The 27,511-nt window shown below is 43.7% G+C and overlaps 1 protein-coding gene and 1 non-coding gene across 2 annotated transcripts in view; both read left to right on the top strand.

Moving 5' to 3' along the window:
- Positions 1–27,511, top strand: part of LOC144506838 (kinesin-like protein KIF26A) — a 215,824-nt gene that overhangs the window by 31,387 nt on the left and 156,926 nt on the right. The window lies entirely within an intron of this gene.
- LOC144507383 (U6 spliceosomal RNA) lies at positions 21,494–21,600 on the top strand. The gene has a single exon (XR_013500081.1). It is a non-coding gene; the product is annotated as a U6 spliceosomal RNA (small nuclear RNA).

The following is a 27,511-nucleotide window of genomic DNA, read 5'->3' as shown; positions in this document are numbered from 1 at the left end:
TCTGTGCTGACTTGGTGACAGACAGGGTAGCTGTAAGGATGCTACAATTGGTCTCATTGTTCTGGGCCAGAGAGCAGTAAATCAGTCAAGTTTCCTGCTCCTAATTGATATCTACTGATCCCTTGCTGGAGAGTGGAATTGGATGTGTTGTGGATATCTCCCAGCAATAGTCTGCCAGCATTCGCCATCTCAACTCACATTAAAATAATGTCCACTTGGGAACCTAGCATTTGTTTGACATACACCTTGCTTCCCCTACCCTCGACCGACACAACTTAATGGGTTCAAGTTGGAATAGGCAAGAAACTATAAAAAAAAAGCAACATATTTTGATGAACTATTGTTCGCTTTTACATAAATAAGCCACAGTAGGGATTTAATAAGATGAATTGTACTGAAAGACAAACTGATACTAAATGATTAACTTCAGAATCACAGAATTGTTACAGTACACAAGGAGGCCATTCAGCCCATCGTGTCTGCACTGACTCTCTGAATGAGCCAAAGTCCAAAGGTGCGCGGGTTAGGTGGATTGGCCATGCTAAATTGACACTAGTGTCAGGGGGACTAGCTAGGGTAAATGCATGGGGTCATGGGGATAGGGCCTGGGTGGGATTGTGGTGGGTGCAGACTCGATGGGCCGAATGGCCTCCTTCTGCACTGTAGGGATTCTATGAGCAATTCACCCCGTGCCATTCCCCTGCCTTCTCCCAGTAACCCTGCACATTCTTCCTTTTCAGAAAGCAATCTGATTCCTTTTCGAACGCCTCGATTGAACCTGCTTCCATCACACTCTCTGGCAGTGAATTACAGACCTTAACTACTGCTACAAACTCTAACCACTCAAACAGACCTTAACCACTCGTAGACCTTAACCACTCGCTGCGTGAAAATGTTTTTCCTCGTGTCACTTTTGCTTCTTTTGCCAATGCATTTTGCCAATGCACTCATGCGCGTGAGTGGGAACAGTTTCTTCCTATCTACTGTGGCTAGAGACACCTCATGATTTTGAATACCTCTGTCACATCTCCTTGCAGTCTTCCTTCCTCCAAGGAAAACATTCACAAACTCTCCAATCTATCTTCATAACTGAAGTTACTCATCCCTGGGAAGATAACTTGAAAGTTATTTTCTTACTTTTAAATGGATTTAAGTCATGTGAAATAATATTTAAAGCAGCTAACTTAATATAGTTATCACTTTGAGGGTTATCTGTACTTTCTAAACTAATTGTATTCAAATGGTTAACATCAGTAATGCTTTTATTGCATTATGCTGCAGTATTCTGTGCAGTGCATTTCAGCAGCAGAGATATTGGCTATTTTGATGTAAAGGTATCATCCATTATGAACAAGAACTGAAACATATCCAAAACAATTATGTATTATTGGTTCATTAGGTGTTGAGACATATGAAGGAAGATCTAAAAGGCAGTACACATGACCTGCGTATCAAAGGACTGACTCTCTTAAGAAATGACTGCTTGAATTTCTTTATTCATTCCGGGTTCAGGGAACCAGTCATCGTCTTATGCTAAAGAAAAGTGCAATTCGATGAAAAGGTGGCCCACCTAGAAACCCGAATCTGGTCAAATACGCCATTTGTCAGAATAGATGCAATCAGTCTGCCATTAACCAGAAGAATGGAAGTCTGCTGTTCTTATCAGACTGAAGTGGGAGGTCTGGTAGTTACCAGTGTAAGGGCAATATTATCTGCATGCAGAATTAGATAACCACGGGATGAGGGAGGGTTTGTGTGAGTGATGAACTAAACAAAGGATCAGACTGATCCGTAGAACAATTGTTAAATTCATCTACATCTGTGAACTGTGGCTTTCTGCATTGAATAGTTTCAATGTATTGATTAGAATATGTCACTGGGAATGGCCTGTGCGTCTTTGTAATAAAAATTTTCACATGCATAAACCATCGCTAACATTATAAGGAAGAATTATGAGTAATATAAAAATAAATAAGAAGCATTGATGCTGTAGATTTCTTTATCTGCTGTATTTTGATTTCCAATAGATGTAGGGTTGCTTTCATCCGAGGTTGAAATGGCACATCTTATTACTAATAATATTCCTTTAGCTTTGCTCTTTTCAAGATTGATGCTGAAAAAATTGGAAGTCTATCAAAAGAGGAACCTAGTCCAATGGAAAGAAGCAGCCATACAGCTGGATTATGAGAAGATTTAAGTGGGCTTGGACAAATCAATGGGGCCAATCATGCTAAGTGTGTCAGCTCCCTGCATAACTTGGATCACTAGACATATACAGACACAATAAGCATCAATGAGAACGGGCAATTGAACCTGTGGCTGAAAATAGGGTGCCATTATTTTCACTCTATTTGCAGTCCAAAGATTGGCGGGTTAGGTGGATTGGCCATGCTGAATTGCCCCTTAGTGTCCCAAGATGTGTAGGTTAGATGGATTAGAAATGCGTGGGGTTACGGGGACAGGGCAGGGGAGAGAGCCTGGGTAAGATATTCTCTCCGAAAGTCAGTGCAGACTCGATGGGCCGAATGGCCTCTTCTGCACTGTAGGGATTCGCTAATTCAATGAAATTGCCCATGATCTTAATTCTGCTGCAACGGGCAGATATCTTGTATCATGCTTACACGAAATTAAATATGTTATTTAATGTTCATTGCCTTTATTTATGAACAATGCTTCACAAAGCACACAGCCCAAAATATTGGAGCCAAGGTTTTCTGCTAAGGTCATGTGGCTACCTGTGACATGTACAGTGGTGAGGGTGCCTAACTTGGTTGAAGATTGTTCCAGGATCTCTCCATTCTGCCCCCGACTCCCAGACCATTTCTGTTCTTTCTCTTTCAGAAGTGACAGGGATCTTGGAACACAACTGCGTGTGTGTTCCTGACATGCAGCATTGCTATGGAGATGGTGGGCAATTAAGATTTAAAAGGTCACTGTACTTTGGCAGTTTATGTTAAAATCACTCCCCATTGCATTTTTGTGTATGGAGAGCTCAGTGGAAAACTCTTGTGGTATCAAACAGGAGAACTTTGGAAAGGAATGACAACTTATTTTGTGCTGTACTGTCTCCATAGAATCCATAGAACCATAGAATCCCTACATTCGGCCCATTGAATCTACATATACCACAATCCCATCCAGGCCCTATTCCCGTAACCCCACATATTTACCCTGCTAATCCTCCTGACACTAGGGTCAATTTAGCATGGCCAATCAACCTAACCCGCACATCTTTGGACTGTGGGAAGAAACCGGAGCACCTGGTGGAAACCCATGCAAACATGGGGAGAATGTGCAAACTTCCCATTGACAGTGACCCAAGGCTGGAATTGAACCTGGGTCCCTGGCATTGCGGTAACCATTGTGCCACCATGCCACCCCAAGTTCCTTCCAACATTAAACATATTTCTGACTTAAAATTGCTTCATATTGGGATATCTTTGCAGTGCTGAATTCCATGATATGGGATATTTTCCTCATTATGCCAGGATCATTCCAACTCCAGCAGCAAATGCTTTAAATGGTTGATGGAAAATGCACTTTTTAAATGCTTAGAGAGCAGCAAGGGGAGTGGCCGCACATGCTTGGCTCTGGATTTCCTTTGATGGGACTTGGAGATATAATACAAAAAGCATGATCAGGTTTTTATCGGGGTTCTGGCACGAAAATGCGACCACCGGGCCGGGTGTGTGGTGCGAAAGGAGCCTCTGGGCTGAGATTCATCATGTTGGAGAAGCCGGGGAGCAGTAGTTGCTCAGCCCAGCTTGGCGCTGGAGCTCAGAGAAGCCCAGGAGAAGAGCCAGGAGTTCAGGGAGCACTCAGTGGAGCTGATGAGGTGTCTGCTCTGTGAAGCTGGCACTTGAGGCCCAGAAAAACCCATGAGCAGTTCCAGCTCGCAAGCTGGGACGGTGTAGGTGATCAGAGCTTGAGGGGCAGTCTTGTAAATCCAGTGAGATGCAGAGATTGAGCAACTGGGAGGCATTCGTGCCCTCACTGGGTGTGTTTTCGGTTGGGGAACAGGTAAGATAGATTGGGTGGCCATAATATCACCTTCCCACTTATCCTCATATTAAGCTAGGTTGGCAGGCACTGAAATGGGCAGTCTGCCTGCCATATGTAAATAAATAGTTACGGGTCACTTGGTCTTGTTAATAGGCCTATTGACCTTAATACTACACTGCCCATGACATAACATGGTTGGCCAGGAGTGGGCAAGCTGTTTTTAATGGCCAGCGTGAACAAAGGCGAGAAGAAAGGGGGCACACCTTATTCAGGGGGTGCCCTGCTTGCAATGGGGACACCCACTGAAGGTGCCTTCCTTCTGCTCGCCTACCTGACCGAACACAACCCTCCCAACCCCCTCCCTGGGCTCTCGGATTTGTTCCCCTCACCCTAAAGCCCCGGTACTTACCTTCCTGACAGTGCCCAATTCCCAGCTCTGGGGCTGCCAGGGAGCGATGGAGCTGCCAGACAATTTGACTGGCCAGCAGCTCCTGAGGGCAGGACTTCCTCCAGAGTGACGGGTGGAAGTCCCATTCTCCACCAAATTTAGTCTGCCCATAGAGTGTCATGACTGTGGGGGCAGGGGCAGGGGCAGGGGCAGGGGTGACTTGGCAAGGAGCACCTTTACTTCTGGGGGATTGTGGGAGGAGGGGGGGTGGGAGTGGGGGGGGGGGGGGGGGGGGGGGCGGGGGAGGGAGAGGGGGTGGGATGTGAGCCGCCTGTTCTCCCGTACAATGGGAATGCAGCCCGATATCTTCGAAGGAAGATTTTCTTGACTCACGGGGATCACTGACATTGGGGTGGGTTGCTGAGAAAATTTGCAGCATCTGTCCTGGATGTCTCTGCCATTCAACGCGCTGTTTTTAGTGCGTCTGAGCACAGTCTGCCTGTTCATATTTTACCTCATGTTAATTCTGGGGTCGGAGAATAGGGTGAATAGTATTGACTATTTGTTTTTATTTACTTGTATGATAAAAGTTTCTTCTGTTTGTTTAAAACCGCAAAATCTTGTGGTTTTATTCTCTTAGTAGGTAACCGGGATTTCAAATTTCTAATACCCGGGAAACTTGTACTGAGTCCAGGCCTATCCTTAACTTTGAAAAGAAGTAGAAGAAACACTTTACTAGATCAGGGCTTGGGCTACAAACTACCAAACAGACACGTTAAATGGTAAATGGATAAGGGGACAGTCACAATTACACACTGCTTAACTATCTATCTGTGCAAGATGGAAAATAAACAGTCGTACTGACTGCTAAACTGCAAAGTAAACCAGACTGTACACAGGGTCACATGGTGGTGACCAGACAGACTGAGAAGTACGTTCCAAAAATAAACGACTGGCCCAATGGAATTTAAATCTGTCTCTTTAAACTTCCAACTAGCTGTCAATGAAACGGTATGTGCAAATAAAGCCATGGTGATATGAGGGAGAACATTTTACACAGGGAGTGGTTCAGATTGACAATACACTGCCTAAGAGTGTGGTGGAGGCAGACTCAATTGTGGCTCTCAGAGGAGAATTAGATAATTATCTGAAGAGAAAGATTTGCAGCCTACAGGAATAAGGAGGTGGGAGGAGGGGGCTGGCGGGTGGGAGGGGGTAGGGGCAAGGGGACTAGATGCGTTGTTTCTGCAGACAGCTGGCATTGATACAGTGGGCCGAACGGACTCTCCACTCTAACCATTCTTTGACAATATAATTCAATGAAACAAAAGCATGAGATCCTTATCTTTGAATTGAATAACTTGGTCCCTCCGGACCTGGTTAATATTGCTCTCTGATTCAGGAATCCATACTTGAACTGTAGGGTAGAATACTTGATACACTAGATGATAGACACGATGGGTCACCCATTATGCACCCACCTCTCTATTGACTTCAGTTGAGCTGTAAAATGGGTGCCCAATCTGCCACTACCCATTCTGTGCCTGTGGCGAAGTTGAATCTTACTCCCTGGGTGGGATTTTCCGGCCACGCCCATCCTAAAACCGGAAAATCCCGCCTGAGGTCAACGGACCTTTGTATGGTCCCGTCCCTCGCTCACTGCCATTCACGTGGTGGGCGGGACGGGAAAATTCGCCCCTAAACTTTATATTCAAAGGCTAAATTTTAAAACTAAAATAGTAATACATGACATAATTAAACATAATTATAATGGGAGGCACATACTTAAAATTCCATTCCTCACAGCTTGATCACAACACTTGGGTTTTTCCGTTAGATTTTGCTGAAAGGAAAACACATTTCCCTATGAATTTTAGTTTTATTTTGGAACATGTTTCAAAGGAAAGAGCTCTACAAAATGCACAGAATTAGATGCAGGTTTCAGCTTCTTGTTTAGAATTCGTCTTGTACCTGGGTTTTGGGTATTAAAAGGCCTTGATGGTTTGCTGCTGCTTGAGAGCTTGGAAGTTTTGTCAGACTATCATCTCATTCATCTCCAGGCAGTTTCCTGAAAAATGAAGTGAGGCTTACATAAGCTTTATCTGTGGGAACATGAGGATAAAGAGCGACTTAATAATTCTTAAACAGGAAGCAACATTTAATGCAGGCTGCACAATTTCAAGTGGAGTACTGTTGGGAACAACCCATGCCGAGGGCTATGAAAACAGTACACTGTGCTCTCAAACAATTAAGGAGAACACTTATAAATTAATTGCTTATTTTATGTACGTTTTAATTAATCGATCTTGTTTCTGCTAAGGCTGCAAATGATTCAATTGCTCAATTTTACGTTTCCAAAAAATATATATCACTGGGCACTTGAAAAGACGTATAATTAAAAGCTGGGTATATTTATGACAAAGTGATGATAACTGAATAGCACATCTGTATAGCTTTAGGACATGGTACTGCAGTCCCTATCCTGTGTTGTAAAACTCTCCCTGTTTATACTGTAGGTGGTAGCACTATGGTCAACAGAAAAATACATTTGCATATCTTGCTTTTGATTTGCATTCTATAGCTGGAGGGAATCATTTTAATATTTTTAATTTTACTCTGGTAGGGAGGGTGAGGGAGAATAACAAGGCTGTTGAAAGTAGTTTATTTTTCAAGATACAGTATCTGCTTTAGTTTTCCGCTATGCATATTGCTTTGTGTTCTATTGATTTTACTTACCAAAGGGCCTGAATATTTGCCGCAATAATGTATAGGAGTAGAAACCTATACTCAATGAAAAGGTTTTCTGCAATATAATTAAGGTCTTTCAGTTATTTAGCTACAAAAACATTGTCCATTATGAACTAGGCCAGGGCTTCAGATGCAATCTCATCAGTTATTGCCTGGGGTTCCATGTTTTAACCAGTTTGCCTTTGATGCTCTTGTTTCCAGCAAAAGCTTTAACTGCCTCTGATAAGAGCCATTCCCACTGGTATAGCTCCAATCATCAGACTCTCAAGGCCAAAGGGTGTAGACTTGAATGCATCTGGTGAACAACTGGTTTAGCCATCCATCACTAGATTTGAGTGGACCACATCAGGCACTAAGGACCTCACACTTCCCTGCCAAATCGCCGACTGTTCCTGAATTATTCTGGTTCCTTCTTTTATCCATAGAACCATAGAATCCCTACAGTGCAGAAGGAGGCCATTCGGCCCATCAAGTCTGCACTGACTCTCCAAAAGAGCATCTTTCTCACCCCTGCCCTATCCCCATAACCTCGCGCATCTATCATGGCTAATCCACCTAACCTGTGCATCTTTCGATACTAAGAGGCAATTTATCATGTCCAATCCACCTAACCTGTACATCTTTTGACATCTTTATGTTCCTTCTTAAAACTTTCTTTGTCCACAAAGCTTGCTATCTCTTTTACGAACAGTGCCTATTTCTTGCTCCACCTCTGTGAAGTGCCTTGGGACATTTTGTTCCGTGTTAAAAAGCTTTTGCTTCTATGGCCAATTCGATTAGCAGCTTTCATATCCTTAGATCAACCACATTGTCACCTTCGCAATAGTACTTTCTAAAGTTAAGAGGTGTCATCTTTCTTCGAGATGCAACGAGCACGAGGAAATCTACAAGGAGGAGGAAAGGTGGATCGGACGTAGAAGAGATTGAAGAAGTGGCATTTCGGAGGAATGCATTGGATGGTGCATACCTGATAATGGGCGGGATATCACTGGGGCCCTAATTGGAGTCCTGAGAGTGGGGAATCTGACACAAACAGTGGGGATACCACTTAATGGTGGCCATAACTGTCAGACAGAATGAAGCAATTTGCAGAGATTGTTAACCAAGATCATCAAAACCAGAGGTACACACAACGGCTTTTGTTACCTTCATTCTTCTGCTCTACATTTCTCAGTTTATTGCACTGAAGTTCACAGATCATTTGCTCCACAGGCCTACCTACTTGATTGATCTCTGCGTTTCAAATACCAGCTATCATGTCCCTCACCGTCCATACCCCCCATGGGCTATTATTTGCATTTTATAGCCTCTTTGCTTTCTCTGCAGAGTACTTCATTCACAGCTTTTTACACTTTGTAGTTGTTTTTACAATTTCACGCCATTGACTGACAATTTATTCTTTGTTCTGGACAGGAATCCTGCTGCAGGAGACAGTCTCCACGTTTTAATGTGTTTATACCACGGGTTCTGCAACATGTTAGGGTTGCCTGAACAATCACAAAGATTTATATGTGCGACACACATTTAGAAGCACCCATTGTTTAAATATTTCAACGATGGCTCTGCTAGTTGTGGAAACAGGCCCGAAGGCCCCAAGTTTGATTCCAGTCTGTTTTGCCTCTGCTGATTTCAGCTGAGCGGTTGGTGAAAACATGACAATTGACTTCAAAATCTCAGGGAATACCATTCAGGGTTTCTGCTCCTTGTCACCTCCTGACTGTGGCTAGAAAGTGGAGGTGAGTGTGTGAACGTCAAATGAGCTCTCAATAGTCCCAACAGTTTTCCAACACTCTCAATCTCGACTGACAGTGGTTAGCACTGCTGCTTCACAGTAAGAAGTCTCACAACACCAGGTTAAAGTCCAACAGGTTTATTTGGTAGCAAATACCATAAGCTTTCGGAGCGCTGCCCCTTCGTCAGTGCCAGGGATCGGGGTTCAATTCCGGCCTTGGGTCTGTATGGAGTTTGCATGTTCTTTCCGTGTCTCCACGGGTTTCCTCCAGGTGCTCCAGTTTCCTCCCACAGTCCAAAGATGTATGCATTAGGTTGATTGGCCATGCAAAATTGCCCCTTAGTGTCAGGTGGATTAGCAGGGTAAATACATGGGGTTACGGGGATAGGGCCTTGGGTGGGATTGTTGTCAGTGCAGGCTTGATGGGCCGAATGGTCTCCTTCTGCACTGTTGGGATTCTATTCTATGATTCTAGGACATGAAGAATGGCGACCTGCGTGAGATACTGGCTGGCAGCACGGGTTGGAGCTATAGGAGAGCGCAGGAAAAATTCAGAAAGTGCAAAAGTGCAGATGCAATTTTAAGAGTGATGGCCTTCTTCGCAACCTTGCACTTACACCATTGTTGGTCATTTTCATGGCTTCAAGGTTTCAAGATCTGTGTTAACATTGAGAGTTCAGTCAGATGTTTAGGATGGCCTCATTATCTGTGGTGAAGTCCTTGAAATTCCTGGTACTCCCTCCAATCTTGTGTTGTACTCGCTTGTTATGCATCATCTTGATGTTCTCCAAGTGTAATGTTCTCTCCATCACCTCCAAGCCTTGCCCTGGTAACTGTGAGGTTGAACTAAATTGTAATCTTGGTGCCACATTTGATCGCGAGAAGAGCTATCATCCATGCTAAGGTCGTCTACCTTCCCCTCAATCATCCAAATTCACTCCTACCTCAGTTCATCTGATTCTGAAAACCTCATCTATGCCTTTGTTACCTCCAGACTTGACTATAGTAATGCACTCCCAACCAGCCTCCCACATTCTTGAGATCATCTGAAACTCTGCTACCCTTGGCCTAAATCACACCAAACCCCATTGACTCATAACTCCAGTGCCCATTGATTTACACTCGCTCCCGGTCATGCAGTGGCTTGATATTAAAATTCTCATCCCTGTTGTCAATTCCAACACCCCCTCCCCCCCACTACCCCCCCAACTCCCCGCCTCATCATCTGTATAATCTCCAGCCCGAACATCTGTACTCTTCTGACTCTGGCCTGTTAAGCATCGAGACATTTTATTACTTTAATTACACTATATAAATTGTTATACAAATAGTCATCTGGTAGTAGAGAACTTGAGTATTGCTGAAGAAAAGAGGCTCTTTGTTGAAGCTTGCACTTATCAGGACATTTCGAAAGAATACCAAATGCAAAAGGGAAAAACAATTTATACTGGATGAGAAGAGAGTGCTGATTGATTGCAAATGAAATCCAATTGATGGAGGCATTGCCATGGAGAATGTACCAGTTGATGGTGACTGACAGTTAACTGCTATGCATTGTTTGAAATTCAAACCAGACAGCTTGACTCCAATGGTCAAGGCATTGTCCTGAGGAATGAACCAGCGAATGGCTGTCACTTATTTTGTTTAACTGAAACAGGTGCAATGTGTGTACCAAGAACAGGGCCCTGTGTATTAATGTATGTAGGTTCTAGTGCATGCAAATGCATCAATGGTGAAAAACTTTGATTAAAATTGTCTCTTTTCTCAGCAATATACCTTGTTGTTGTTTTAAGGAGCACATAATCATACACTGCTGCTGTGTTTTGCAGCCTTTGTTGCTTCATGCATTATGAAGCGAGGTTGTCTGACAAGGACTTTCTCTTTAAGGGTTTTGTTATGAATTACTGTTTATTTGTGTTATATTCTGCCATATAAGCATGCACAGTTGGCATCTAGTGGGATAGGCAAAGGGATCTGGGTGTACAGGTACACAGGTAATTGAAAGTGGCAATGCAGGTGGAGAAGATAGTCAAGAAGGCTTGCTTGCCTTCATCGGCCAGGGTTTTGAGTTTAAAAATTGGCAAGTCATGTTGCAGCTTTATAGAACCTTAGTTCGGCCGCACTTGGAATGCAGTGTTCAATTCTGGTCACTGCACTACCAGAAGGATGTGGAGGCTTTGGAGAGGGTACAGAAAGGATTTACCAGGATGTTGCCTGGTATGGAGGGCATTAGCTATGAGGAGAGGTTGGAGAAACAGGGTTTGTTCTCACTGGAGCGACTGAGGTTGAGGGGAGACCTGATAGAAGTCTACAAGATTATGGGAGGCAAGGACAGAGTGGATAGTCAGAAGCTTTTTCCCAGGATGGAAGAGTCAATTACTCGGGGGCACAGGTTTAAGGTGCGTGGGGCAAGGTTTAAAAGAGAAGTGCGAGGCAGATTCTTTACACAGAGTGGTGGGTGCCTGGAACTCGTTGCCGGGGGAGGTAGTGGAAGCGGATATGGTAGCAACTTTTAAGGGGCGTCTTGACAAGTACATGAATGAGATGGGAATAGAGGGATATGGTCACCGGAAGGGTAGGGGGTTTTAGTTAAGTCGGGCAGCATGGTCAGTGCAGGCTTGGAGGGCCAAATGGCCTGTTCCTGTGCTGTAATTTTCTTTGTTCTTTGTTCTTTGTTTTTGCTATGCTGGGATGGTGCAGGTTAAATATCACATGGTTCGCACATGCTGCTAAAAGCAGCAATATCAGGGTTTAATGTGCTCACAAGCTTTGCCCCCGCCCCCAAAGCTTTGTAATTTATAGTTGACTTTGACTCAACAGACACGGTGGGCAAATGTGTGTTACTATTACTGAACCGTAACACAATTTACTAATGCTTAAGGGAGCATAATCATAACTGTCACAGCACTATAAACCTTCCTGTGCTTGGACCATAAGGACATTTATATCTTCCAGACTACTGATAATGTGAATTCCTCCCTCAGCCTTTCTCATTGACTGGCTAATGTCAGTCACTATTTTGAAAAAAAAGGCTTCATCTAATCTATTCAGCCTTTCAGTTCTCCTTACGTTCATCTAAAATTAGCCCTGATGTTTTGGCCATTATTTTCTGTGTCACCATCCCTGAAATGTAAGATTAGGCATTTGTACAAGTAGAGGTTAAATCAAGTTTTGTGTTCTGGCTGAGGTGATAAGGTCTAATCGTCCCAGAATTTCCCCTCCCACCCTGTTCTCCTGCTGGATAGGTGGCTTTCATTTCCTGCGCATGATTTTTTTTAGGCTTTTCATTTCAGACTTTGCAAGAGGAACAGGAAATGAGTATAGCGCCTTTGAAAGGGAGGATGAAAAAGTGCCTTGCTAAAATCAGTTTACAAGCGCAATACATAATGAGTTGTCACTATAAGCTTAAAGGAAAATTGTGATTAGGTTTCTGTCAGCACTTACCGTTAATCTTTTTGTAATCCAGCCCATGAAAATAGACAACACCTTAAAAATAATTTGGGTTGACATCATCTCTGTTTTTTAACAAAAAACTTTTCCCATTAATTGGTCTGAACTTTTCTCACCCCAAACTTGGTAGAAGTTTTGAACATTTACAATTTTTAATGCCAAGATAAGTGGAAATGGAATTTCTCTCAATAACATTTGAAGTTTATTTATTAGTGTCACAAGTCAGCTTACAGTAACGCTGCAATGAAGTTACTGTGAGAATCCCCTAGTCGCCACACTTTGGCACCTGTTCGGGTACACTGAGGGAGAATTTAGCATGGCCAATTCACCTGACCAGCATGTCTTTTGGACTGTGGGAACACCCGGTGGAAACCCACACAGATACTGGGAGAACGTGCAGACTTCGCATAGACAGTGACCCAAGTCGGGAATCGAACCCAGGTCCCTGGCGCTGTGAGGCTGCAGTGCTAACCATTGTGCCACCATGCCACCTAAATGTTGAAAACAAATCTGTCATTAAGTTGTTTGAGCTCTTTCTTACTGCTTCAAGAGTTGAATGCTTCCTCCCAGTGGCATGCAAGATCTGATCCCAGATTCTTTGGCAATCTTGTAGCAGGCTTAATTATTTTGTGTAACCTGGTGTAGCAAAGGGTCAGACTGAGCTTCAAAGAAAGTCAAGTTTGTCTAAGAAACTTCCCTCATGATGTCATTTCCTTTGTGTGATTAAGTGTGTGGAATAGTCATTTAAAAAATCTTATACTTGAAAGACACTACACCATTGTTCTGTACTGTGGTGCACTTAAAGAAAGACTTTAAAACACAAAGAGGTGTCATCTTTCTTGTGCAGTCTAAGTTCACAGACTTGTGATTTTGGAGTTCCCATTTAAAATCGCTGTCCTGGGAAAAAAAGCTTTGGAGGAAATTCTGTTTCCACTGAGGTCTGGGCTGCAGTTTGCAATTGTTTGGAGCTAGTGGCTAGCTTGAAAAGAAAATAACTTCCTATAATACATGATAGATTTTGCTAACTTTGGCAGAGTTTGCTGTGAGCTATGCAGCAGACAGATTTTCTTTCCTGATCCCATTTTGCAAATCAGGAAAACCACAAGGTCATAACTAGACACACCCAGGCTTATTGCTGAAAACATCTGAAGCTCTTTACCGGGAGAGTGGGCGACACCGAGCAAGAAGGAAAGTAGCTAAGGGAGCTCTGTTTCAAGAAGCAATCTTTAAGGAATTTTTTTGAAGAGAAAAGATGGAGCAAAGTGAAAAGGAGGGTGGGGGCGTGGGGTTAGGAAGAGATTTCTGGAATGAATGGGCTGGTGACAAAAAGAAGGGGATGGTCCCCAATTGCCTTGAGGTGAACACAAGCTATATAGGAAAGGATTGCAAAAGTAGGCCGAAGCAAGGCCACAGTGGAAGATGAAGATGCAGTTTTCAAATGTAAAGCATTGGTGAGGATATTGGTCATGGTATACTGGGCAGAGATGGGCAGCAGCATTCTGGATAAATTGTTGCATAGGAGCAGGGAAAATATCTGATAAAATGAATCTTGAGATTATGAAGGTTTGGATCAAAGTCTTAAGAGATGGAATGGATGAGGTAGGGTCATAAGTGAGCAATGTTTTATAGGTAAAAATAAAAAATTCAGGTGCTGAACCAGGTGTGGTCACAGGAAAATCTAAAACTACTTATTTCAACCAAAGCTCCCCTTCTATGACTAAGAATAGGATAAATTCCAATCTAGTATTAAGCAAAAATATTGACAGCCCATACCTGCCCATTAGTGATATGGAGCTGTTGCATTAGAAGAAGCATAGAATCTCTACAGGGCAGAAGGAGGCTATTCAGTCCATCGAGCCTGCACCGACAACAATCCCACCCAGGCCCTATCCCTGTAATTTACCCTGCTTGTCCTCCTGACACTAAGGGGCAATTTAGCATGGTCACTCAACCTAACCTGCACATCTTTGGACTATGGGAGGAAACCAGAGCACCTGGAGGAAACCCATGCAGACACAGGGAGCATGTGCAAACTCCACACAGACAGTCACCTGTCGAACTTGGGTCCCTGGCACTGTGAGGAGCAGTGCCAACTACTGTGCCACCCAAAGGCACCCTATGGTCGAGCGGACTTTGTAGCTCCCCGTCAGGGAATTGAACCCCGGTCTCTCTCATGGCAGGTGGAGATAGTAACGAGGAGCTGCCTTGCGTTACCAAATGCCCCTATTATAGTGCAAGTCTTAATTAGCAGCCTTGGATCCTGGCAGCAACTAAAGAAAGTTACGCTTCAATAGATAGTGATTGCTATCTGATCCTTTGTCCACTGGCATACTACTACTGAGTTGTGACAAACATGCTTTTCTGAAAACTGAAAAGTTGGAAATCACTCTGTGGGCATGGCTAATACTTTTAGTGGCAATTCTATGATTTAAACAGAAATATTATCATTGGAAATCAATAATGACCTGGACAGGTAGCTGAAAAAACAACAGGTACCTTCATGTTGATGACAAAATAAACTTTGAGAGGTTGAATATCTTTGGTCTTTCCCCATTCTTACGTAAGTGGAATGCTAGCAAATTAAATACTCTGGATTCCAACCTAATGTTGGAGGTCCTATTGTGGAGATGTGGGATAGAGGTACTCAATTTGGCCAAGTAAGGATACAGTTGACTGAAGGTGCATTGCCACCAACTCTTAGATCAGGGATTTCTCAGTCCTGGCCTGAGGTTAGCCCAATGGTGTACTTGGGGAACCATACACTGATGAGAAGAACGCATACTGGCTTAGGAACAGCAAACATGGATCACAGCCTGGACCCCTGAAGATAACAATGAATGATTCACTTTCTTCCCAATGAGGCTGTTATGCTGCTCGGGTTTGGGGTAGTGGGGGGAAGGGATGACCCCACCATCCAGACTGAACAGATATATTCATACAGGAACCCTGATTTTATAAGATAGACAAGTGCTTGAGATGGATCCATAGTTGCATGGATGCCTAGCGAGGGCATAACTACAAGGTAAACTCCTGATCCTGGGTACTTACTAGGGTGAGGAGTGAAGATTCCTAGCAGGCACGATCCTGGCAGAAGTGTCGGGATTGCTGACCAGCACGTTTTTGGCGGCTGGTATAGTTTACATGGAGATTGCTTATCCTGTTTCACAGATGCTTTAAAAGATTTGGTTGACTAAACAGAGTTTGTTTAACAAACCTATCTCCTTGGCTTTGTTCAGGTACTGCAGAAACACCTAAGCTTAGTTTGTCAGATAGATTGCATTTTGGGGAGATTTGACTCAAGAGGTAGGGATGTGTTTGGCTTTGTCATCAGCCCTCTGATGAGTAAACAGTATCATGTTTTCAGATTGCTCTGATCTTTTGAGTTCCTAAGGCTTTAGGAAACTGGGCTAGCTGATAAGAGAAATTGCACCCTAGGGTCATATAGACCCAACAAGCAAATAAATTGTGCCTTTAAGGCTCGATGTAAATCACAGTGAAAATTAGTTGATGGCTTTTCATTGGATTAATCTTAATTAGTTGTAAGTTTAGCCTTGATTGAATTGAGGGTTCATTCTCCAAAATAAAAAATCCTTTTTCAGCGAACATCTGTTTTAGATGTTTCCAAGCTTATGTTTTTGATCCATTTTTAAAAATTACCCAATCTCATTAAGTATTCAGGTTAATTTTTTGCACTTCCACCTTGAAATAAAATATGTGTAGGATTGACATTGAAGGTTTTCTGCAAATGAGCGCTCAAAATAACTTGAAGCTAACAGTAGCCTGGAAATATCTCTCGGTGAAAATGACACACTGCCTCTCAGTGTGTGGGTGACTTTCCCTTGTCCACTATGGGAAGCTTGCACTATTCACAGTTACCTGTGGTTTCAAAATGAATGTGAAACGGCATATCCAACATCTGTCCCAGGCAGAAATTAATAAAGTAATTCTCTCTATGTTTTAATTATCTAACTAAAAGGTGTTGGCCTCAACCATTGTTTGTGTTGGAACGAGCAATGCTCTTGTGTCAGAGAGGTTTGGCTTGAGCAAGTTGGTTTGTCAGTCGGATGTAAAACTTTCTGGCTTCACACTGGGCACAGGTTCGTTTCTAATTATCAGAACAAAGTGCTGGAGTGTTTTACAAGTGTTCATTTTTGGCCTGAGGATCCAGCACCTTCTCGGTATATTTAGATACATTTCAGCTGAGTGTGGGAACTAGGAAGGTTTAGTCATTAGCCACTCTCCAGGTATTTTGCTCAGAAAGTAAAGATAATGACAGTTGCCATACTGTGACACAAACAGTACTGGGGGGGTGGGGGCTTCAACAAAGTGGTGCAATAACACTTAAATTCCAAACGACAGAGGAAATGGAACTCCTCTTCAGGATGTCGTTACATTGCTCCAATTTCTTTTCCTGTTTTTAACAACTTGTAGCAGTTCACTCGTCATTGTTCTTGGTCAGATCTGTGCCTCAAAGCTCCAAAGTAATTATCCAAACCCTTCTATCTGCTTTGCAGAGTGTCTCTTTAACTATTTCCGAGTTTGATGATTACACAAGAGCTACAAATAACACAAAATTATTGTATTCAACAAAATTCTACAACAGCAATTCTCGCTCTCACATCCGACTGACAAGCTTTTTAAAATGTGGAGATGCCGGCGTTGGACTGGGGTGAACACATTAAGAAGTCTCACAACACCAGGTTAAAGTCCAACAGGTTTATTTGGTAGCAAATACCATAAGCTTTCAGAGCACTGCTCCTTCGTCAGATGGAGTGGAAATCTGCTCTCAAACAGTGCAAACAGACAGAATCAAAACTTTTTATAAGCAGTGGATCTGAGTGCTAATGGACTTTCGAGTGTTAAAAACATCATGTAGAGCCTGATCCTGTCTCCACCCAAGGTCTGCGCACCCATAATCTTAGTAAGAAGTCTCACAACACCAGCTGGGGCCTGATTTTACCATTTTGAGTCTAAGTGCCGAATCTGGGCGTCAAATAGATCCGAGCCCGGAATCCTCTTTGCAGCGCGCCCATACGCTTTTTGCTGGTTCCAGTCCTATTCGCGCTGTGGGCGGGGCTTAGCGCTGCCGGACTGATCAGAGCTCTGAACTGCGCATGCGCAGTTCGAAAAAAATCCGAAGCAGCGCACCCGGGCGTGAAAGAAAAAAACAGAGAGTGGCTCTCTGACCCAGATCATCGGGGGGTGGGGGGGGGGGGGGGGGGGGAGGAGGAGGAGGAGGAGGGAGGAGGAGAGGGGGTGGGACCCAGATCACCCTCTGGGGGGGAGGTGGCAGGAGGAGAGGGGGTGTGACGGGTCCATCTGGCTCACCAAGTCAGTTACAATACTGCGTTCAGCATCTACTGAACCATCTTGGATACAAAGGACAATGGCATTAGGGTTCTGCATGTAACCCTTGCTTATGCTAAAAATTATATCCTTGGTGTCGGCAGCCATTCCTGATGTTACAGTACTGATAACACCAGGAAGATCAACCATTGTATCCAAGATGGTTCAGTAGATGCTGAACGCAGCATTGTAACTGACTTGGTGAACCAGATGGACCCGTCACACCCCCTCTCCTTCTCCCACGCCACCTTCCCCTCCCCCCCCTCCAGAGGGTGATCTGGGTCCCTGACTTGGTGAGCCAGATGGACCCACAAGGCAGAAGGACCATCTTTGTATTGACCAAAGTGGATCTAGCTGAGGAACATACAGCCTATCTTGCTAACGGAAGGATGGGGGGGGGGGGGGGGGGGGGGGGGAGGGGGGGTCCGCGAAGGATGGTTGAGGAGAATGGCTACTTCACAAGGGCAGAGAGAGCTTCGGAGGTTCCCCTGCAGAATAGAAATCCACTTCGGATTTTTATTCTGCAGGTCGCTAAAAGCGTGGATCCGGAACGGGCCAGAAGACGGTAAAGTGGGATTTGGCGGTAGAGTTGGGTGCGTGGTTCATTAAGTCAATTTAAATGCATGCTAATGCATTTAAATCGTTGGGCCGCCCGTTTCGGGCGCGGGCCAGTAAAGACGCGATCTGCTCGGAATTGGGTGCAGATCGCGGTATAGGCCCGACGCCCAACTTAAAGTTTTGGTAAAATAGGGCCCCAGGTTAAAGTCCAATAGGTTTATTTGGGAGCACAAGCTTTTGGAGTCTTGCTCCTTCTACAGGTGAGTGTGGAATTGTGTTCACAAACAGGGCATATATAGACACAAACTCAATTTACAAGATAATGGTTAGAATGCAAGTCTTTACAGGTAATCAAGTCTTAAAGGTACAGACAATGTGAGTGGAGAGAGCACAGGTTAAAGAGGTGTGTATTGTCTCCATGACAACGCAGAATCGCCGAGCAAAAACTGATAGTCAAGTTCCGCACACATGAGGACGGCCTCAACCGGGATCTTAGGTTCATGTCACATTATCTGTAACCCCCACGACTTGCCTGGGCTTGTAAAATCTCACTAACTGCCCTGGCTGGAAACAATACACATCTCTTTAGCCTGTGCTTAACCCTCTCTCCATTCACATTGTCTGTACCTTTAAGACTTGATTACCTGTAAAGACTCGCATTCCAACCATTATCTTGTAAATTGAGTGTGTGTCTGTATGTGCCCTGTTTGTGAACACAACTCCTCACTCACCTGAAGAAGGAGGGAGATTCCGAAAGCTTGTGCTGCCAAATAAACCTGTTGGACTTTAACCTGGTGTTATGAGATTTCTTACTGTGCCCACCCCAGTCCAATGCCGGCATCTCCACATCACCTATAATCTCAGCAGAGGCCAGAGGATAGAGAGCAGGTTAAGAACCCCAACCAACACAGTTTCCCAACCCAAATCCAGGGGCTCTCTACACACAGCAGGAGAGTGCCAATAGAGGAATTGTTGCCATATTCTTTCCCTGGATGACCTGCAGGTATCTGCAAGCCAGCAAAGGTTCCTTGGTTTTCCTATTATTCATGTGGTGAATATCTCCTTCAAGAGAACAAGTATTCACTTGTAGGAGAAACACAAGCATGTACTCACATATTAACACTCTGGCATACCATTGCTGGCATCACCCCTTCACGTTGCTTTTAGAAGAACTTCATATGTACGTAATGTGACAGAATAATGACCCAAGTCCTCTGTACAACTGTTCATTGATCAGAATTAACATTTATTGGGCAAACTGCAAAAATCATAATGTGTCATTGGATATTTTGTTCATTTAATAATTGCATAATCATCTGCTTTTCATTATTATTGCAAACACACATTTAGCGACTTTTAAAAATTTATTCTCAGGATGTATGCATCGCTGGCAAGATCAATATTTATTACCCATCCCTAATTGCCCTTGGGAAGGCTACATGAACTGCTGTAGTCCATGTAAGAAAGGTAGGTCCAGGATTTTGACCCAGCGGCAATGAATGAGTGACGATATAGTTCCAAGTGAGCTTGGATGCAAAATTGCAGGTGGTGGTGTTTCCATGCCTCTTTTAGCTGTTGAAGGAATTAGCATGAAGATACAGCAAGCACAAGGAAGGCAAATGGCATGTTGGCCTTTATTGCAAGGGAATTGGGAGTACAATAATAAAGGGATTTTGCCACAATTGTACAGAGCTTTGGTGAGACCACAGCTGGAATGTGTGCAGTTTTGATCTTCATATTTAAGGAAGGATATCCTTGCGATGGAGGCAATGCGGGAAAGGTTTATTGGAATTGGTCCCTGAAATAAAGGGATAGTCCTCTAAATGAGAGGCAGAATAAATTGGTTGTATATTCTCTAGAGTTAGAAGAGAGAGAGGTTTTTGAAACACTCAAAATTCAGAAGGGGCTTGACAGGGTCAAAACTAATCCAGATCATGGGGGCACTGTCTCAGGATAAGGGGCTGATCATTTGGGAATGAGATGAGGAGAAATCTCTTCACTTAAAGGATGAGAATCTTTGAAATCCTTGACCAGAGGCTTCTTTGTTGAATATATTTAATGCTGAGACCAAAAATATCTCTCGTGGAATCAAGGGATATGGGGAACGGGTGGGAAAGTGAAGTTAAGGCTGAAGATCAGCCATGATTGTATTGAATAGGGCCATTTGGTCTTTCCCCATTACTATCTCTTACCTCCTTATAAGTCTTGGTAAGTTGCTGCAGTGCGTCTTGTAGATGGTACACACTGCTGCCACAGTGTGCTGGTGATGAAGGGAATGAATGCTTAAGGTGGTGCTTGGATGCTGATCAAGCAGGCTGCACTGTCATGGATAGTGTGAACCTCCTAAGTGGTTTTGGAACTATACTCACATAGACAAATGGACGGTATTCTCTCACACTCCTGACTTGAGCCTTGTGAATTGTGGACAGGTTTTGGGGAGTCAAGAGGTTGCAGTCCAGACATTTGAAAATGCTTATTTGCGCAAATAGAAACATGAAAACTAGAAGCAGGAGTAGGCCATTTGGCCCATCGAATCTGCTTCACCATTCATTTTGATCATCAGATTCAATATCCTGATCCTGCTTTCCCCCCAATGTTTTCTTTTAGTTTGTTGAACAAAGGCCAAAATAAACTTAAAAATAGTAGACAATTCAACACAAACAGACCTTCTTCAAGAATTTGATTAAATCAGACATTAGCAAGTAGTTATTTTCCAGCACTTAATTTCAAACCAACACTGATGTTGTCCCAAGGAAGTGTAAATGATCCTTAAATTGGTTCACCGTAAATGCATCTCCGATCTTCAACAACTCCGGCGTATTTTAATTATAAACAGTGGTGATGATCCACTGAAAATTGTTTGGTTCCTCAATTAATCCTGGACCAAAAAACACTAAATATGTCTGGAAATTGCAACTCCGCACCATAAACCAGCTTTGCCCACAGGGTACAAATTTCCAAGAGTGCAAATGATGCATTCGATCTCTCTTTTTACCAAATGTATTATTACTTCAGTGTAATTGATGTAATCAGGAGATATAAAAATCCTGCATGACTTTACACCCTCGTAAACGGCAAAATGTCAGGACCAGATGAAGGGATTGAGATGGTTCGTAAATTTACTGGATAATCCAATTATGGATCGCCATCAAATGAATGGTGATGCCATTACAAATTTCAATATACTAACTTTTAGGTTTCTCAATTTAAAAAAAAGTCATACGTCATTGAATAGTTTCATCACCATTTTAAGATGGCAAATTGTACTTGTACTCTCTTTGGCAGCACATATACTAAAATTGGAACAATACAGAGAAGATTAGCATAGCCCCTGCACAAGGATGACACGCAAATTCGTGAAGTGTTCCATATTTTTTAGGGTGGCATGATGACACAGTGGTTAGCACTGCTGCCTCACAGCGCCAGGGACTCGGGTTCAATTCTGGCTTGGGTCTCTGTCTGTATGGAGTTTGCACGTTCTCCCCGTGTCTGCATGTGTGTGGTGAACCATAGATGGTTACCACTATGGGTACTTGTACATATGTTACTCTTGTTACTGTTGGGGTTAGGGTTTGGGTGTTCCACCTGTTATTATTGTTTATGTGGTACACTCCGTTCGGCTCCGCCTTCTTACAGGAGTATAAAGGTCACTGCTACTTCCTAGTAGTCTTTAGTCTGGGATAATATTGTTAAGTAGTGTGCTCCTATTTGTTGTGAATAAAAGCCTTTATTCCTGGGTACGTCCTAGCCTCCCGTGTGAATCAATCGCGCATCAGTGTGTTTCCTCCGGGTGCTCCATCTTCCTCCCATAGTCCAAAAATGTGCGGGATAGGTTGATTGGTCATGCTAAATTGCTCCTTAGTGTTAGGGGGATGTCAGGGGGATTAGTAGGGTAAATATGTGGGGTTACGGGGATAGGACCAGGATGGGATTGTTGTCGGTGCACACTTGATGGGCCGAATGGCCTCTTTCTGCACTGTAGGGTTTCTATGATTCTATTGAACCAATAAAGTCAACCATTGTGCTGATCTTGGCTTCCTTCGCCAGCTTAGGGCACTGAAATCAAATTTAGTGTTCAACTGTGACTCTGGCTGAGATCACTTCTGGCTAAGCTGAACCTCGGCGCTGCTAGCTTGTGCGATGAGCTGTCACACCAGCCATTGCCCTGAGCCAATATGCCATCAGGTAGTCAGTATTTTATATTTTAAAGTTGAATTAGTGTTTCATTTTTTTTGTCTTATTTGGTGCAGTGCACTGTTACCATCAGCTGGTAAACCCCATAGCAACATATACTGTGCACAGCAGGACCTCTGCTTTTAGAACAAAGCAGCTCAGTATTACCTGTTTGTCTAATTAGAGCCTCACAGCTTCTCATAAATTAGTATCACTGTAAAGTATTCCACTGGCTGTAGCCTGAATTTAAATGTGAATTAGATGAGGTGCTTGGACTTTTCTCTCTAGGTGTTAACCATAGCTCAGTGGTAGCAGTCTCACTGCTGAATCAGACGATTGTGAGTTCAAACCTCAATCCAGAGATTTGAACACAAAACACAGGCTGACCCTCGTTTCATACGTCCTGGCATGGACAATATGTGCTGCGATGGAACCCACACTGTCAGAGTTGCCACCAAGCTAGACTAAGGTCCCAAACTGTTTTAAGTTTAAGTTTATTTATTAGTGTCACATGTAGGCTTACATTAACACTGCAATGAAGTTACTGTGAAAATCCCCTAGTCGCCACACTCCAGCGCCTGTTCGGGTAACACTGAGGGAGAATTTAGCATGGCCAATGCACCTTAACCAGCACGTCTTTCAGCCTGTGGGTGGAAATCGGAGCACCGGCAGGAAACCCACACGGGGAGAATGTGTGACCCATGCCGGGAATCGAACCCGGGTCCCTGGCATTGTGAGGCAGCAGTGCTAACCACTGTGCTGCCTCTCAAACTCAAATCTGATGACACTATTTGACAGCAAGGGAGTTCTCCTGCCTTGGCTATTTGTTATCCCTCAGCCAACATAACTAAAAACAATTTAGTTGGTCATTTGCCTTGTTGATGTTGATGGCATTTAGCTGTGCATGAATTCTGTGCTGCGGCTCCCTACATTGCAATGGGGACCACCTTTCAAAAGTACTTCATTGGCTGCAAAGTGATTTGGGACATTCTCAGGTTGTGAAGGTGTCAGGTAAGTGTAAGCTTTTCCATTCTTCTCATGGCAACAACACTGGGCGGGATTTCCCCCTCCTGCCCCCAAGGCATTTTTCACTGTGGCGGTGGCCATTGGTTGGTGACAGGATCTTCTGGTCCCACTGCTGTCACTGGGCTTCCCTGTTGTATGCACCCACCATTACTGGGAAACCCGCAGTGAGAGTTTGCCATTAGCGGGACCGGAAGATGTAGTGGGAACAGCTGGAAAATTCCAGCCATTAACCATTATTACACTACATCCCTAGATGTTGCTTTTTGTTTTGTCACGCAGATGCACACTTATTGCTTGCAATATAATTCAATTTAAAAGAACATTCACTGCATTATAATTGCCTTATTATTACCCCCAATATCCTAAATCTTTACTTGGTATAAACAAAGAAAATTTTGCATTTCTTTAGCGCCTCATAGATCCAAAGCTCTTCACAGGGAGTAAGCTATGTTTGTAGTATAGTCACTGGTGTTGGTAGAAAGATAAACCTGTTGGACTTTAACCTGGTGTTGTGAAACTTCTTACTGTTGGTAGGAAAACACAGCAGTCAACTTGCATACAGCAAAGTTCCACACACTGCAATAAAATAAATGCTCAGGTAATTAGTCTTGGTGGATGTGGAAGGTTGAATGTTGTCCAGCTGGCAGTACTCCACTCTCAGAAACCCTACAGCACAGAAAGAGGCCATTCGGCCCTTCGAGTCTGCACCGACCACAATCCCACCCAGGCCCTATCCCCATATCCCTACATATTTACACACTAATCCCTCTAACCTACACATCCCAGGACACTAAGGGCAATTTTAGCATAGCCAATCAACCTTACCCGCACATCTTTGGTCTGTGGGAGGAAATCGGAACACCTGGAAGAAACCCATGCAGACACAGGGAGAATGTGCAAACTCCACACAGACAGTGACCCAAGCCGGGAATCGAACCCAGGTCCCTGGAGCTGTGAAGCAGCAGTGCTAACCACTGTGCTACCGTGCCACTCTGCACTTTTTCAAATCGAGCTATAGGATTTTTAAAGTCCACCTGAACAGGTAGAAGGGGCCTCAGTTTAACACATAATTCTATAGAAAGCAACTCCTCCAGCAGTTCAGCCCTCCTACACCAATGTCAGCCTAGATGATGCAGTAAGAAGTCTGACAACACCAGGTTAAAGTCCAACAGGTTTATTTGTTAGCAAAAGCCACTACCTTTCGGAACAGGCTGTCCCTTCGTCAGGTGGATGGGAGTTCTGATCACAAACAGGGCACAAAGACACAAACTCAATTTACATGAATAATGATTGGAATGTGAGTCTTTACAGCTAATCAAGTCTTAAAGGTACAGACAATGTGAGTGGAGGGAGCATTAAGCACAGGTTAAAGAGATGTGCATTGTCTCCAGTCAGGACAGCTAGTGAGATTTTGCACATCCAGGCAAGTTGTGGGGGTTACAGATAGCGTGACATGAACCCAATATCCCGGCTGAGGCCGTCCTCATGTGTGCGGAACCTGGCTATCAGTCTCTGCTCAGCGACTGATAACTCCCACCCACCTGACGAAGGGACAGCCTGTTCTGAAAGCTGGTGGCTTTTGCTGCCAAATAAACCTGTTGGGCTTTAACCTGGTGTTGTTAGACTTCTTACTGTGTTTACCCCAATCCAACGCCGGCATCTCCACATCAAGCCTAGATGATGGCCAGAATTCTCCAGCCTTGTACGCCTCACCAGCCCTGCCGCTAGAACTGAGAATTTGGCGCTCAGCCAAATCTCCATTCACAGCAGTGGAACCAGAGAACCCCAGCCGTGGGCGGGGTCGGAGAATTCCAGCCAATACCTTCAACTCCTGGAGGGGCCTTTGAATCCTTCTAGCTCGAGAGGTAAGAGTGCTAACACTGAGCCAACAAGAGTATGTTCTTGGTGAATAAACCAAATAACCTCCAGGAAATGGGTGCCAGAGGTTGGCTTTCCCCCGGGTGAATGGGCAAAACCAGGGTGTCCTCAAAAAGCACAAAGGTTGCAAGAAAAGTCTTTAGTATCTTAGAGTGGGTGGTTAGCTCAATTCCTGAAGGGTAATAGCCACTTTGATGTGTGCGACTAGACTTAGTGGTGGTTGTTGTTTAATTACAGCCAAAGCTTCACTGCCCATTTGGGCTTTTCACTGAAGTGCAACATTTATTTGATCAGTTTAAAGCTTCAAAGAAAGAGGAAGGAAGTTAAAAAAAACTGCATCAGAAGGATTGAGGTTTAATGGGAATGGGTCAGCATATATTGTAACCATGGGCAGCTTTTACAATGAAAGTAAGTTCGTTTTCCCATCATTGTAAAAATAATGCACAGAGACATTAATATGCTGCGACTCTGAATAATTTCTTTGGAACTGATCTTGTTCAGAAATTGCACAAGGCAATTATATTTGAATCAAATACAATTTTGCAGCTTTTGCTTCATCATCAGAACCTTCAGAACAACTCATATAAAAGATGACAATTTTACAATATTATAAAGCACTTACACAGACCACAATCTAATCAGATTCAATCATGTTGTTATATCCGAGTCTTCCAACCTACAAATACAGGCGGTATTGGAAAAGAATGATTGTCAAGGACAGTGGGAACCATCACATCGAGACAAAGCTGATTGTGTAAAATATGACTTTATATAGAATCACATTTGTGAAAATCAGATTTTTCATAAAATGGGAATAAAACCCGATAATGCAACAAATTGGATAGATTACTGTACTTGCTTTTTGAAAAGCAATACATTTTTTCAAGATTAGGTCTCCTGTGAATGAAACTGCCTTTTTACATCTGTGAAACTGTAGCATTTGGTACTTTTATGAAAGTAAGTTGCCTCAGGTATGAAATTCCAGTAAATATGTTTTGTTCCATTATGATTTTAAAATGTTTCAAAGGTTCACTGGCCAATTCTATGTTTCTTTGTCATCACATCTTGTTAGTTATGTTCTTCGTTCCCTTTAGCTACTCTAGATATTCTTGGCTTCTCTGTTTTACAAAGAACAAAGAACAGTACAGCACAGGAACAGGCCCTTCGGCCCACCAAGCTGCGCCGATCACATTGTCCTACCTAGACTGTATCCCTCTATACCCCGCCTGTTCATATGCCTATCCAGATAAGTCTTAAATGTCACTAACGTATCTGCCTCAACCACCTCACTTGGCAGTGCATTCCAGGCCCCCACCACCCCCTGTGCAAAAAACTTCCCCCGCACAACTCTACTGAACCTTTCCCCCCTTACCTTGAATTTGTGCCTCCTTGTGATTGTCATTTTTGCCCTGGGAAAAATCTTCCAACTGTCCACCTTATCTATGCCCCTCATAATTTTAAAAACTTCTATCAGAGCGCCTCTCAGCCTCCGTCTTTCCAGGGAGAACAATCCCAGTTTATTCAATCTCTCCTCATAGCTAATACCCTCCATACCAGGCAATATCCTGGTAAACCTTTTCTCTACTCTCTCCAAAGCCTCCACATCCTGGTAGTGTGGTGACCAGAATGGGACACAATTTAGTTGAACCTTAGCTCTCTATGTCCTAAAAAGCATTTTCCCTTGCTCTGAGACTCAGGTGCAATTTATAATAAGCGCAGGTAGTGAGTGGAGACCCCTAAACTGATTATTTAGCCACAACTGGGCAGTACAGTGGCACAGTGGTTAGCACTGCTGCCTCACAGCACCAGGGACCCAGGTTCAATTCCAGCCTTGGGTCACTGCCCGTGTTGGGTTTGCACATTCTCCCCAAGTCTGAGTGGGTTTTACTCTGGGTGCTCCGGTTTTCTCCCACAGCCCAAACATGTGCAAGTTAGATGGATTGGCCATGCTAAGTTACTGCTTTGTGTCCAAAGATGTGTAGATTAGGTGGATTGGCCATGGTAAATGAACAGGGTTACGGGGATTGGGCGCGGGTGGGATGCTTTTTTGGAGAGTCGGTGCAAACTCAATGAGCTGAATGTCCTCCTTCTGTACTGTAGGGATTCTATGGATACTCCTAACCTGTGCTTCATGGTGGCATTGGCATCCACTGGAAAGGCTAGGCCAACTAGACCAGCAAATCCTGTTGCAGGAGGAGATCTAGATTGTG

The sequence above is a fragment of the Mustelus asterias genome, chromosome 18 (genome assembly GCF_964213995.1).
Source record: "Mustelus asterias chromosome 18, sMusAst1.hap1.1, whole genome shotgun sequence".
NCBI classification, from domain to species: Eukaryota; Metazoa; Chordata; class Chondrichthyes; order Carcharhiniformes; family Triakidae; genus Mustelus; species Mustelus asterias.
The sequence above is the reverse complement of the archived record's forward strand: the minus strand, read 5'-3'. Positions and strand labels throughout refer to the sequence as shown.